Genomic DNA, 13,735 nt, shown 5'->3' with positions numbered 1-13,735 from the left:
GTCTTCGGTAATCTGACTACTATCACTTGATGATGTAACGGATCATAACTAAAGTTATGTCGTTCGTTCGAACACAAAAGGTGCCCGAATGCACGAATATTGGCTGTAGGTATTCAATAACTAACAGCTATTGTACGACGGACGAAAATATTCTGACCCCGTGTAATCCAACCGGATGCGTCGCAATCACAATAGATACAAGATAATGGTGTTTGCTCAAAAAAAAAAAAAAAAAATGAAAAAAAAAATACCTCATCGTACAAAGGAACATTACGGAATCCGTGAGTATCGCTACTCGTGCCGTATTCAGGCCACCGGATGGGATAGTACAAAACGAAAAAAAATGAAAATTTTTTTTAACATAATATATTAGTATTATACTCGCATTATCGAGAGAAAAGTCGTTAATGTATCAATGACGTCGAAGGTACATAATTTGAATTGACCATTGTTTGTGAAGCGAATTGCGAACGATGACAAAAATAAAACTCGCTCTGTTATTTCGGAACGATGCGGAATCTAAAAGATCGTCCGCGTGCCACTCTGCCGGTCAATCGTTGGACGATCCGTCACTTATAACGTATGTTTATCACAACGGAAGATATCGTTGATCGTCGAGACGGATTATGCGGTCAGAAGCCCCTTAGACCGTATCGTCCGCCTAACCCGCACGTGCACACGCGCTGGGTCGACCGAAACCCGGGACAGACGATACGATGCGTAACACGACGGCGCACAGAAGAAACTGTATCTTTTAAGATAAACGAGCCGGCGTTTGTTGCGCCGTCATCGTCATGATACATCAGCATCCAACGACGAATACAAAATCCCACCGCGTCCTCTTCGAACAACACTTACCTCGAAATACACACACACACACACACACACGAGTGTGCTATATAATCATTTGTGTACGTAAACGTCGAGATATGAGATGGTCAGACGTGGGAGGATGAAAAATATTGATTATATCGATCTATACAAGTGCAGGTTCGTCCCTGCGAGAACGAAAGAGTAAACGTCACGCGTAACGATGATGAAGATAACGTGCACCGATTAATTTTGTTCGGGTTAAATTCCGATCACGATATACGAAACGCGTTGTTTTTCAGATCGATATAGAATTTGGACAGGAGTACACCGACTTTGTAACTGTGAATACATCGTACGTGTGATATCAAGTATAAAACGTATTACAAGAACCGTACCACTGCCAGTTTATGAAGATGCGCAACTCTAGTAGTCAATAGACTACGTCTAGGTACGACGATGGTCTACACCAGTCAAACCATAGAATGACCATTCGTGGGTTGGTGTTGTAAACGTTATTTAACCGGTGAAGTTCTTCTTACTCGTCGAAAACGAAAAGTTATTTAACTTGTAGTGGCTGACGATTCTGCCCCAACCCCCCCTGGAGGAAGGAAAAAGAGAAAAGTGCATAATATTACCGGTACGATTATTTCAGAATTTACACGCACGTATACGTGCATATGTGGAGAGATTTTAGTGGCTTACAAAAGTGAAACCTGTTCGCAAGGAAATAGTAAATCCTAACGCGAGATATTAACGATAATGCGTGTGCGTTATCAACCAAACGTGTACATTTTCCATCCATAATTTTGTTCTACATTACAATTAACATGTTTATATTTCCGATTAAACCACAAAATTGATCGTATATTTACAACTCAAGAAGATGAAATACACGTCGTTTATAACACTGTATTTGATATAATAACTTCTGAAGAATCGCCATCGCCGATAACTATAACTTTTATCGCACGTCCAAAGACACTATATAAAAGATTCCCGATGGAAAACTTTTCAATTTTTTTACATCGAAGTAAAACGCCGCCGATAAAGACGAACACTAAAGGTGCCATCGAGTCGAAAACCTTTTACGTTTGCGATACGCCCGAGGACGGTTAAGAACAGGGAACGAATATCGTACCGTAATCGTTTACGAGCTACGTGTTACAACAATAGTGTCGTCGGAAAAGGTTGCACAGACGTTATTATTAGGTTTAAATTCGGCAACGCGTTCGAATCACGTACGACGTTAAGCGTTTCGCGTCTCGGCGCCCACTCGTTTCGCGAAAACAATATCGCACACCATTTTTCGTTGGACTGTTTGTCCGTCGACGGTGTGTCGCGTTACCGTTGCCACCAGTAGCGGCTCGTGGTAAATGTTCTGGCGAGACTTAAATTGTTTAACATAAACTCCATACAGCATTGAACAAGAAAAACCCTTTTATTGGAAAATTAATTTTACTTAACACTTAATTTAATATTTAGATAATTTTTTAACTTAATTTAATTCTAAATTTTTTTATAAACTAATTCTGCAATTTTTTTCTATCTGCGAATTCGCAGATGACGGTGTACCGGTGACTGACGGCGGATCGATGACACGGAAATTATTGTCGTGAACCCAGTTTCAATAACGTCTATAATACGCGGATTATTCTCCCCGGCCCCTTCCGGTGAACAAGTCAAACCGTTACGTGTTCCGATTGTCGGACGTCGGTTTCACTGAAATGGCGACCGTCGTCAAAATCACTAAACTAGTGTTTCCATCGAAATAACTATAGGTTTTATAATTGGTGCTCTTACATTTATAATAATAAATATAGAAAACACTATAACATATTTTCAATATGAATAAAAATATTTCTATACATTTCTAAATAGTTATTTTTTACAAGTATCTGTTTTTTTTCTTTTAAGGGGAGACGCATTCTCAAAGTATCCCCTGACAAGACGCCCCTGGTGACCACGTCATTTCGATAGCGCACGCGTGATCGCGAGGGACGCGAACGTCGGGGATACGGTACACGGGTCACGTGATTAATGAAGCATACCGTCATTATACCACGGCGGTACGAATTATACCCATGACGGTGATTATAATACAGCAACGTACGGGAATGTCGCGAAATGTGTTGCGCCGCGAACCGCAAGAAACGATTTTTACTGGGCCGCTGTACAACGCGATGATCGCACACGTTTTCCATTGCGTGGGTCCATTACAATCGGTTAGGATCAGGATTTTCCAAACGTCCGGATATTCAAATGCGGGTTCGAATCGAATTTTTATCTGGATTCGCCGCAACACGAGTTCATGGGTTTTTTTTTTCGCGTGACTCGTGATTATTATTCTTTTGATTTCCGATAAGATAAGTCATTTCGTTTCGTCGCGATCGAAATTTAACGATATCGCGTTTATGAATCGTACGATTCGCAATGCATTGTAGTAGCTAATCGCGTTCGTGTCCGACCGGTTGAACAATACCGAACAAAGTTCTGTTCACGTCGCAACCAGGGGATAACGTGATACCGTCGGGTGGAAAAAAAAAAAAGGTGTTATTATGCCGATAAAGAGATGTTTTAGTTGATAAAAAAAAACCCCGGGACTGTTAATTTATGTTTAGGGGGTCGGGCCACACCTCTCGAACGTCAATGCGTGTACAACGATAGCAGTACCGTAGCATAATGTACCGCTGATCGTACCGAATGCACACATCGTTTGCCGGACGAACAAAGTTTAACGTGTATACGTATTTATTTTTTTTTTTTTGGCGTACAACTTTCCTCGTACAGACGATACGATCAACGGTGTATTATACAACGCGACATAGTCGTAATCTAGTAGTTTTATATTAACGTATCGCGGAACCGCCCTGCTATTAATTACGTTATTCCGTGTTCACGGGATCAGCTGTTCTCCATTTCGTTTTTCGTCCCAAAACTCCGTGCACGCGTGGTGTACACGTATGTGATGTTGTTTTCTCTCGTGGACCTAGCTCTACGGTTAGAATTGAATTTGGACGCAGCGAACAACGTACGTGCACGCAGGGAGAAAAGGGGGAAAAATAAAAAATTCTTAATCAAAACTCAAAAAAAAAAAAAACCCGTACGTCCCCCGGAGCGGCCCAAAAGCTCCACGTATCCGTTTCGATCGGGTTACGAGTGTTTTCGATGTTTTTTTAACGAACGTAATTATTCATCGTCGACCCAACGAATGCGATCAAAAGTCCGTCGAACGAAAAAAATCTCGAGAAAAGCATTTGATCGTATTGGTCTATGAATGGGGCGTAAATTTAACATTTTCCCCGGGCGCAGGATTTCCTAATTCCACGTCCGGTGTACCCGACCAGAGCGCACGGACGTACGTACAAACGCGTGCGCGCGTAAGGGAGTCCGACTTAAGTTATTAAAGGATAAGAGGCGGTTTAAAATTTTAAAACCGAACAGGCCATCCCTGCGCACGCCGCAAACGATATGTGCTGTTGATTAATTACGTTGGCTGCGACCCGGAATGTTTTACGTTCCGCGCGCATAGAATATTCGCACCGGGCACACAGAGAGGACACGAAGAATAATTTCACCCGTACGCGCGGCACATGATGGTAAGACGTATCCAACAGATTTGACAAACGAACTAACGCGACCGCGCGCCTACGCGTATTGCATTACGGTCTCTCACGTGCGCGTTTCGCTGCCGCGGTATCTTACGGTTGGACAATCGAACAACACAATAATTATTGCGGTGATGTGGTTGGCCTCTACCAAGCAAAAGGGACGAAACTCGTATGGCCGGGTAGTGGAATACGATCTCCGTCCGTTGGCGAAAGTCTTACTCTTTTTGTGATAATTATATAAACAGATATTTAATTTTAAAACTGTGTGTGCACGCGACACTTCTGTTTAGACGTTTATAAACATAAGGTCCGAACGACGCTTTTGTAGTTTCTGATTATAATCTAAACCTATGGAAAATGAATTCGCCTTAAATATAACATCAGTATTAGAAAAAAAATTCCTTATCAAAAACTTGTAAAACACGTGACATTAACATTATAAATAAACAACCATTTGGAAAAAAAAAACAATCAAAAAACAAAATAACTTTTTGCCTTTCCTGAAAACCCTGAAAACTTCGTTTAGTCCCTGTTGCCATCGATGTGTTAAAACGCTGTATTTTTTACGTCAACAAAACGTTACAACTCGTATTTCCCGTTACCTATGGTCCGATCGAATCGAATTCCTTTTTACGTGATAAGACAATGCGATATTCGTGGTAATAGGGTGAACAACTGTAATTAGTGCACCGCATAACGTAACGTAAGTACAACGTTCTTTATTTTTCCCGAGACGGAATCTAGATGACTTATCTGATTCTCAGCACGAACCGTGTTACAGTTGTATCGACCGAACACGTATTTCAGTAATTCATTCAATTCGACTAGAATAAGAGGTACAACACAATGAATACGGTCGCACATTGTACTACTTGGGTCGAGCTTTAACCGTAGAACATTAATTATCGTAGCGAGAAGTTTAAAGCCAACATTCTGCGATTTCCGCGACGCTTAATTATATTTCGGAACCGAAAAATACACGGTTTAAACGCCGAGACGATAAAGCTTTTCGAAATCAATTGAACGGCTGTCGGTTTCGAAAGCCAAGTACTTATGGCTGTGCAGCGGAAAACGATAAAATGAATACAAATATTTTCGATCTAATGCATCAGGTTCGATGAACGGTTTATACGTGAATATAGTCCCCCCCCCCCTTCACGGGGAAATAGGATCTCAATACATGAATATTAAGAAATTAAAAAACCGTTTTTCTACCACCCGATCGGTATTTACGGCGAAACGTCAATTGTAATGGGCTTGAACAGCTAATCGGCATCGCGTGTGAAATATTACGACCGTTGGCACATAGACACATTACATAGCAAGCAGCCATTTTAAATGGACCGAAAGAACGTGCGTTGGTTTATTCAATACATGTTAAAATTCAACACGCAAAGTAGAAACTCCAAAGTTTCGACGGCGTGCTGCATAATGCGCGATATAATCAAACGACAACTCGTGAAAAACGTGTAGCGCATCTCAGCCGGATGACTACGTCTGAACCGTGCCGAACACGAGAGTATTTGTTTATTTTATGTATTGTTCATGTTGTGCGCGTACACGATCAACCGCATCGTGATGGTATGTCACCGGTTTCCGCCCACGTGACCGTTTTCGAAACGGCGTACGAAACCTCAAAAGTAAATTGTAAAAGTTAAGTTGTTAAGTAAAATTGTCGAATTTCAAAAGTCGATTGAACACAGCTATTTCGACACGATACATCCGCGTGCGCTTCCTCCGCCCCGTAGACCCGTGCGGGATCCGTTCGCGTGCGGGAAAGGGTTCTTGCCAACCGTCGCCACGTCCTCGGAGGGTTTCGACGATTTTCCCCGGGTAACGGCCGACAAAATTTCGATCGCCAACACGGCGTGAACGGTTTTATGGCCTACGGGCACCGCCACGTGGACCGCAATCGTGCAATAGCAGCGCGTGGGTAAAATAGTTTTAAAAATATGCCGTTTCTCCCGCCAACAAATCTAGAATGCTTAACTTGCGTTGATCTCGGTAAACGTATGAAACGACAAAATGCCATCACGAACGTGCCACGCTCCGGACTGCAGATCCGTAACCGAGCGCCGGTATTGGACAAATCTGGGTTCGACGAAAACGGTGGTCAACGACCCGATGTAATCGATTCGATCAACACGAGTGTTGGGATGAATTAATTCGCGATCTCGTTTGATGGCCAATCGTCAAACGTAAGATTACCGACGGGTTTCGATTCGAAACGAAAATTCTTATCTCTAAACGTCAATCGACTGTTTTTACTCGGGCTCGGTGATAATAAAACGAGCGGATGAAAGTCGACTGTATTACTATCAATGCGTATAAAATATGGTCCGATAAAAAACGTTTGAAACACTATTGATTTCGTTGTTATTTTCCAGTGATTCCGTTGAATAAAATAATCCGTACTAAATGTTGTCGTCGGTACATGATTTCTGAACGATTGCGTTATGCTATGCGACACACCTCGTTCGGTACGAACATTGAAGCCTGGTTATGTGAACTTACTACAAGTCCCGAACCGCTCGATTTTTATATTCATGTAATTTTTTTCTATTAACATTTATTATACGGACTCCGACGGGTACACCCGGGCACTTAAGTGGGATGTAAGAAATGACACGATGAAGAAAAAAAAAAAAAAAAACCATTTTTATTGATGGATTCGACATAATGGGCGTGCGGCACGGAAAATAAAAATTATAGGTTCCCGTGTGAGTAGTTGCTAGCGGTTTTACTAACTGTTTATTTTATTTTTTTATTTATTTTTTATTCCGAGAAACATATTAATATTGTGGACATTAACCGGCCGACCATGACCGTTAAACGCAAATACAAGCCATTATGATTAATAATGTCGAAATGTCATTATTGAAAACCAATTGAGTTTTCAAATAAAATATTCATAGTGTTCTTGTTTAATATGCATACTGTACTACATACCGTATCAGCCGAAGAAGGACTGCGTTCCGTTGACGTTCGGAATTATTGAAAACTCGGTCCACTAATAAAATGTTTAATGTTTTTTTTTTTTTTTTTTTTTTAAATTAATTTTATATTACGTACGCTAGTGGTACACCGTAACAGTACCTATCGATTTTAAATTACGGGTGTAGTAAACAATACCACGTGGTTTTAATGTAATACAATGATGTGCGTTATAATATTAATGTGAAAAACGGTATAATGTATCGTAAGTAGGTTTACCTTTACGACTTGAAAAAAGGTATTGTTATAAAATTATATACAATTTATGTTATAAAAGGTGACATTGACTTAAAATCTTATGTTTCCTTATCTTATCTATTAAATTTAAAATAGTCTATAGTAATCACGAAACACAGATATTATTTATTGTAATCATTTATATACACATGGACGCTTTGGCATAAAAAAAAAACTCATTTTTCGTCTAATATAATAATAGCGATTTAAAACCGGTTTACGGTTTTCTCTGTTTTTCCTTTATTCCAATATTTTCATACAGTTGTGCTATAACGGGTATTAAAGATCTATAAATATATGCTAACTTGTGCATGGAATCGTTTATTTACACTCGGGATCCACGTGGATATTTTATATGCTAACTTTGAAAGCCTGAGCGATATTAAATCACGGTGCCTTATTCCCATACACACTGACGGAAAACTGAAAGAATAATTATGAAAACAAATAATAAGGAAATATTGTATTATTAAATTTAGTTCGTGGTAAGCGTTTCATATTTATTTTTATGAGACAAGTAGATTTTTTTTTTTTTGGTATTCATCAATCATATTTAATCGTTAAGCGTAAAAATATTCGGTTTATTTATAAAAAAAAAAAAAATAAATAAACAATTATTATAAATACTAAAACAGTGTACGCGAACGGAACGTGTACTAATTGTTGAGTTAGTATACCGTCAAATCAATACGTAATCACCATCTGACATGCGTGAGCTTCAGTGTATCCGGAAAGATGTGTGAAAACTACGTATGGAAATCTTTTAGAACCCGACGAAGAATTTCGACGACATTGCACGAGTACGAGCAAAAGTTGTGCGGAGGTGTGAAAACCGCAAACACGACATTGTGCCGGCAATATAATATGAATTAATAAACTATAGTCTCTCAAAGCCTCAGCGTTACAAAAGCTATCCAAGGCGTCTCTGGATCTTTTTTTTGCGATACCTTTTTTCGCGTTCCAAATAAAAATGATTTTTACGAACTTTATTTTTACCATCGCATCGTATATTTGAATTACCGTTCGCAGCGTACATTATTAGAAACACTTATATAAATTATAACGAACGAGTACTAAATTTTTTTTTTTTTAATATTAAAGAGACGCGACGCCACGCGATGTACCCACTAATGTAGCACCGCGATTGAATGAAAAAAAAAATTATCATTTCAGCGCTGTCGCGTTTTTTTACAGTTAAATCCGTTTACACATTATTCAAATGGAGCGCGTTACATTTATTTTTCGTTAAATCGCCCAACACTCTTAAGTGTGTACTCGATCTGAAGTGACATATTCGTGCGACGGTAACTATCATTATCGTAGGTTAGGTTATCGAACGATGCCAAAACGTGGGAAACATAAACCGATGTACAATGATCCGATCGACCAAGTACGTTTCCGCGTGTTGACAATGAAATTCATGCGGACGCCAACGAATGATTAGATTTCCGTTGGAAATCGATTATTCGATCGGTCAAAAAGCTAGGGACCGCAGGGCGAGTTACGATTCCTGAACGATTTCCGAGTGCACGTTATCATCCATATTTAACTAACGGTCAGAGGTCGAATACCGGAAGATTTCATAACACTCGGGGTCGGCTCTCGTCGCGTGAACAATATACACGGGACTGCTGGCCCCGCGAACGAATCCACGTGTCCATCGAACAATGCGCGGAACGCGTTCGAAAGACCGACTGAAATGTACATGAAATAATACATATTCAACCTATAATATATTAATGTATTATAAAATGTCTGGAATAGTTGCATCGCGTTAGCCGCGTATTAGCCGCGCGAGAAATTGGTACTGGTACCCTCAGGAATCCGTTTTTTTTTCAGGTTTCCACATTTTTTTTTACGCGCGATCGATCAGGACGATGTTGGAAAGCGATTCCGAGCGTAGAGTCGTGACCGTGAATTATAACTTTGACCCGCGCTTCGGACTGTCTTTTTTTTTTTCATTTTTCCCGCTGTCCGCTTCAGACCGACGCGAGGTATTCCGACGCTCAACTCTTACGTTTTCGTGAAATGTGCCACGCGCAGCAGATTTCAAGCACGTCCGCCGGACGTTATTTATTGTTTCTTTTTCTTTTAAAAACGTTACGACATCCGAGCGTCGTGTATTGGACGTTGACAGTTACAGCGGAGAAGATACACTTTGCGAGACGCGTCCCGGTAAATTATAGTTGTCCGGTGAAAAAAAAAAAATAAAAATATATATACATTACCTATCAACGCGAAACCGATATAGCTCGACCAAGATTTTGTGGACTAAAAAAAACAAAATAAAAATTAACATAGAATTAAAAACACGGTTCTAACAGTGTTTGTTTATGAACGGCGGGAAGGACCACGAGAAGGCTATCCGTTTAGAGGAACGCTGACTCGATATCAATTGGTGAACAACGATGAAAAAATGCGTTTGCTGAGAATCACACGCGTCGCCCAAATGTTCAAAAAGATACAATTATAATTCATCTACGCGCGTTGGTTAATAGGAACTCCATGGAAAACATGTGGTTGGATCATGGCAATGAGAACAAGTTTGCGCTGATTGGCAATGAGTGCCTGGATCACGATAATTATAATTAACTAGTCCGTGTTGACGATGGATCGAGTCGAAAATTTGTGCCGCGAAAGAAGTACTAATTATAAAGCTTCTGATGATTCGAGCGTGGGTGAACGGAGTTATGATATCGGTCAAACTGAGTGTGATAAGATAATACGAGAAGAAAGTGGTATGTTCAACGAAATCGAAAGAAAATTGAAATTTACATTTTTACAAAATTGATTACGAGAATAAAATTAATAACAATGAACATGAATTATTATCGCATCTTAATACCGAACTGTGATAACATTATCTCAAACATGTCGTTCGAATACAACAGAAAATTGCCTACCTATATATTTTTGGTCGGTTTTCTAACCGATTGCAAAAAACTGACGAATTGATAGATTTCAAATTAATTTTCGTTTTAGGATTTTAAAATAAAAAATTCCGTTAAATTAATACCAAGTTTATGATGTTTTAATAACGCGTGACCGTTGTCACAACATATTGCATTAAAGTAAATTTCGGGTGTCAATCGACACACAGGAAATTACTTACCTTTAACAAAAACAAATATTGTACCGGTAAACCGATATAAAAAAAATACGTACAACAATCGGCACAAGTGTAGTAACTACGGAATATCACCGATACGGAAATATCATTGTTATCTGTTATTACTTTGATTGCGTGTGTGGATTACTAGAAATAACATCGGGGAAATGATACCGTTCTTGACTGTTTATGATAACAGTAACTTTGAATAAGAGGTCATGGAATAGTACGTAATAAAATTACGTAAAACTTTCGTCCAGCGGCGCGCTATCTAATCCTACGAATCATACGCGTAAACAGACGTTCATGAGTTACATTATTACTTATTACTTATTATTCCTTCCTCGGGAGTTGCATTGATTTCGTAGTGGACATTAAGAGCAGCTAATCCATTGAGTCTTCTTCCCGATGTTGAATTTCTTAAATCGATCTTCGAATCGATTATTCAATTTTGTCGAGCAATTTTATTATTTTAGAAAGATACGACACGGTTCAAGTGGTTGGGGAAGTCCGGACCCGAGGACCCCGCCACTGGTACACTTTAACGTATCTTTTTTTTCAATCCGTAGAAACTCAATAGATGTAGAGCAAATCTGGTCGCTGACGGGCAATATTCAGTCGCGCAACAGTCTGATCATAACCGCAATCGCACATGCAACTAAACCATCCCAGTCACACCGTGATACGTCACAGTTTTGGCGACAGATTAGTTCCCGTGTACGCATAGGAAGTAATCGAACGATTTGCAATGGAACACAAACCAATTGGTCGGACTGATCAGTTTCACGTGAGCTCGTGGCCATAAATCACTTTATACGATCCAGCTGTTGCGCGATTGAAAATTTGCTCGTCTTAGCCCGAGACAAATGAACGCCGTAATATACGTACGTCGTACACCGTTCGCAGCTGTCAAGTGTCGACTGTACAACCCAATGAAGTGCTATCGTGTATTATATTACGGACGTTTTCGATGATGGTAATCGCGACGGATCTCGTCACCACGGTCTTTGTCTGATGCTATTTATATAATAATTATAACTGAATAAATTGTAAACAAATAACGGTTACGAAAGACGGTTGATGAATAATGTTTTTTTTTATTTTTTTATTTTTTATTTAGAAAATATACAATCTATACCCAATGGCATAATAAGAATATGTGCTACATTATATTAAAAACATGAATAGGGTTAGGGAAGAAACCATCCAGTGATCGCACTTCCTTTTGCTTAATATAGGTGTAACTATATATTTTTTCAATTATTATTATCAAAATTTTTTTCTTTTTTTCCCGTTATTCATTAAGAAGATCTCTGCATCGGTTTCTTTTTAAACGTCATGGAAGGTTTCATGGTGATGAACAATGTTAAAATTTAATTCCTACCAGTTTTAATATTATATCATTAAGGCACCACCCACATTTCAACAGTCACCCTGGGCGGTAGGTCCAGGTCGCTCATTTCTAACATGATGAGATCAACACATTCCTGGATTGACTCGTATACTAAAGATATTTCGAAAATAATGTTCGCAAAAAATATAACATTCCAGCGAAATAAAAATAAATTATACCTTCATAAACTAATTTGTTCGATTCTTTTTTTTTTATTTTAAAAATAAAATAATAATATAATACATTCGTTTTTATATTTATAAATACATTCCAATGAAATAATGTGAATAAGTAAGCTTTAAATGTAGCCCACTGATTGGAGAATTTTGTTAGTGACCCTTGGTATGTAAGGTGTATTGGGTAAAGGAGAAAAAAAAAAGTGTATCCTCTTCCCGGAAATATGTGGCTTCGGATGAGCAACTACGACGGGTAGCGATGGCCGTATGTTGCGCCAGCCCAGCCTCAAGTATACATTTTTAGATTTTCGCTAATATTTCTTGGTTTATTATTTTTGATAACATTACTTTCAAGTGGATCGTTTATTTATGGATTCAAAAAACAGAGGAAAAATGTACAAAAATAGATTAACTTAGACCTGGAATCGAACCCCGTACTATACTATGTTCGTCTTGACGCAGTATCTTACTCGTTTGGTTTTCATGAATACAAGATAATTGATAATTTTAATTTTAAAAATTTATATCGTAAACATTCGGTACATACATATACTATCGATATAATAAAATTAAATAAACGATCCGCATGAAAGCAATGTCATTAAAAATAATAAACCAAGAAATATTAGCAAAAATCTAAAAATTTACACTTGGAGCCGGGCTGGCGCAACGGTCGAAATAGGAAATCGGTTTTTAAGCACATAAAAATGTCGTGCGAATTGTACGGATGGTTATGCAAATTTATTGCATTTTTGAGTTGTGTCACTGTTCTTGCCGGGGTGCGATATAATATATTGTTATTTATTGTTATTATATATTTTTATTTATATTATAAATAAAGCTCATGGGAGGATCTATCTCTCATACCCACCCGCCGTAAATACACCCCAGCTTGGGACCCAAATCGGAAGATCTGAAAAAAAGTTCACGTGCGTTTCGGCGTCTTCGAATACCTGATGTGGGGCACTTGAAGTTTTCTCTTCCGGGTTTCGGTTCTCGTGACCAAAGGGTCTTTCCGAAACCAACGTTTTAGCCGATCCCACAGGCCACGGAGTGTCTTTTTTTTTCCGCCGGAATCGGGTTGCGCCGCGGCCACCTCTGGAACGCCCGCGAAACTCCTCATCGTCTCGCCGTCCGATTCGACCGTCACGTAAGTGTATACCAGACGACGGCCCTCGGCCACCGACCCAACGGTCCGGTGCACGGATATCAGCGCGGCCCGGTGGTCGGCCACCGTGTCCGGCCGCGGCACGGCTACGGTACTCCACGGCGCGTCCCGACGGTCGGCCGCCACTTCCGCGGTGGTCCGCGCCGGCGGTCGGCGTCTGATGTGCAGCGACAACGGGCGCATGTCCACCGGCCGGTTTTCGGCGGACCGCAGGTGTTCCCTGTGAACCGCCAGGTA

The 13,735-nt window shown here is 39.7% G+C and overlaps 1 protein-coding gene across 6 annotated transcripts in view; it reads right to left on the bottom strand.

Annotated features, from left to right (window-relative positions):
- Positions 1 to 13,735, bottom strand: part of LOC112691315 (tyramine receptor 1-like) — a 270,999-nt gene that overhangs the window by 130,335 nt on the left and 126,929 nt on the right. For 2 of the 6 annotated variants that reach the window (XM_025565485.1, XM_025565487.1), the window contains one exon: positions 9,881 to 9,923. The exons of the other annotated variants lie outside the window; for them this stretch is intronic. The gene's annotated coding sequence lies outside the window, so the exon portion shown is untranslated. The remainder of the gene's footprint in view (positions 1 to 9,880; positions 9,924 to 13,735) is intronic. 6 annotated transcript variants of the gene reach the window in all.

The sequence above is a fragment of the Sipha flava genome, unplaced genomic scaffold (genome assembly GCF_003268045.1).
Source record: "Sipha flava isolate LNK unplaced genomic scaffold, YSA_version1 598_pilon_pilon, whole genome shotgun sequence".
Lineage (NCBI taxonomy): Eukaryota > Metazoa > Arthropoda > Insecta > Hemiptera > Aphididae > Sipha > Sipha flava.
This window is presented reverse-complemented; position numbering and strand designations above follow the sequence as displayed.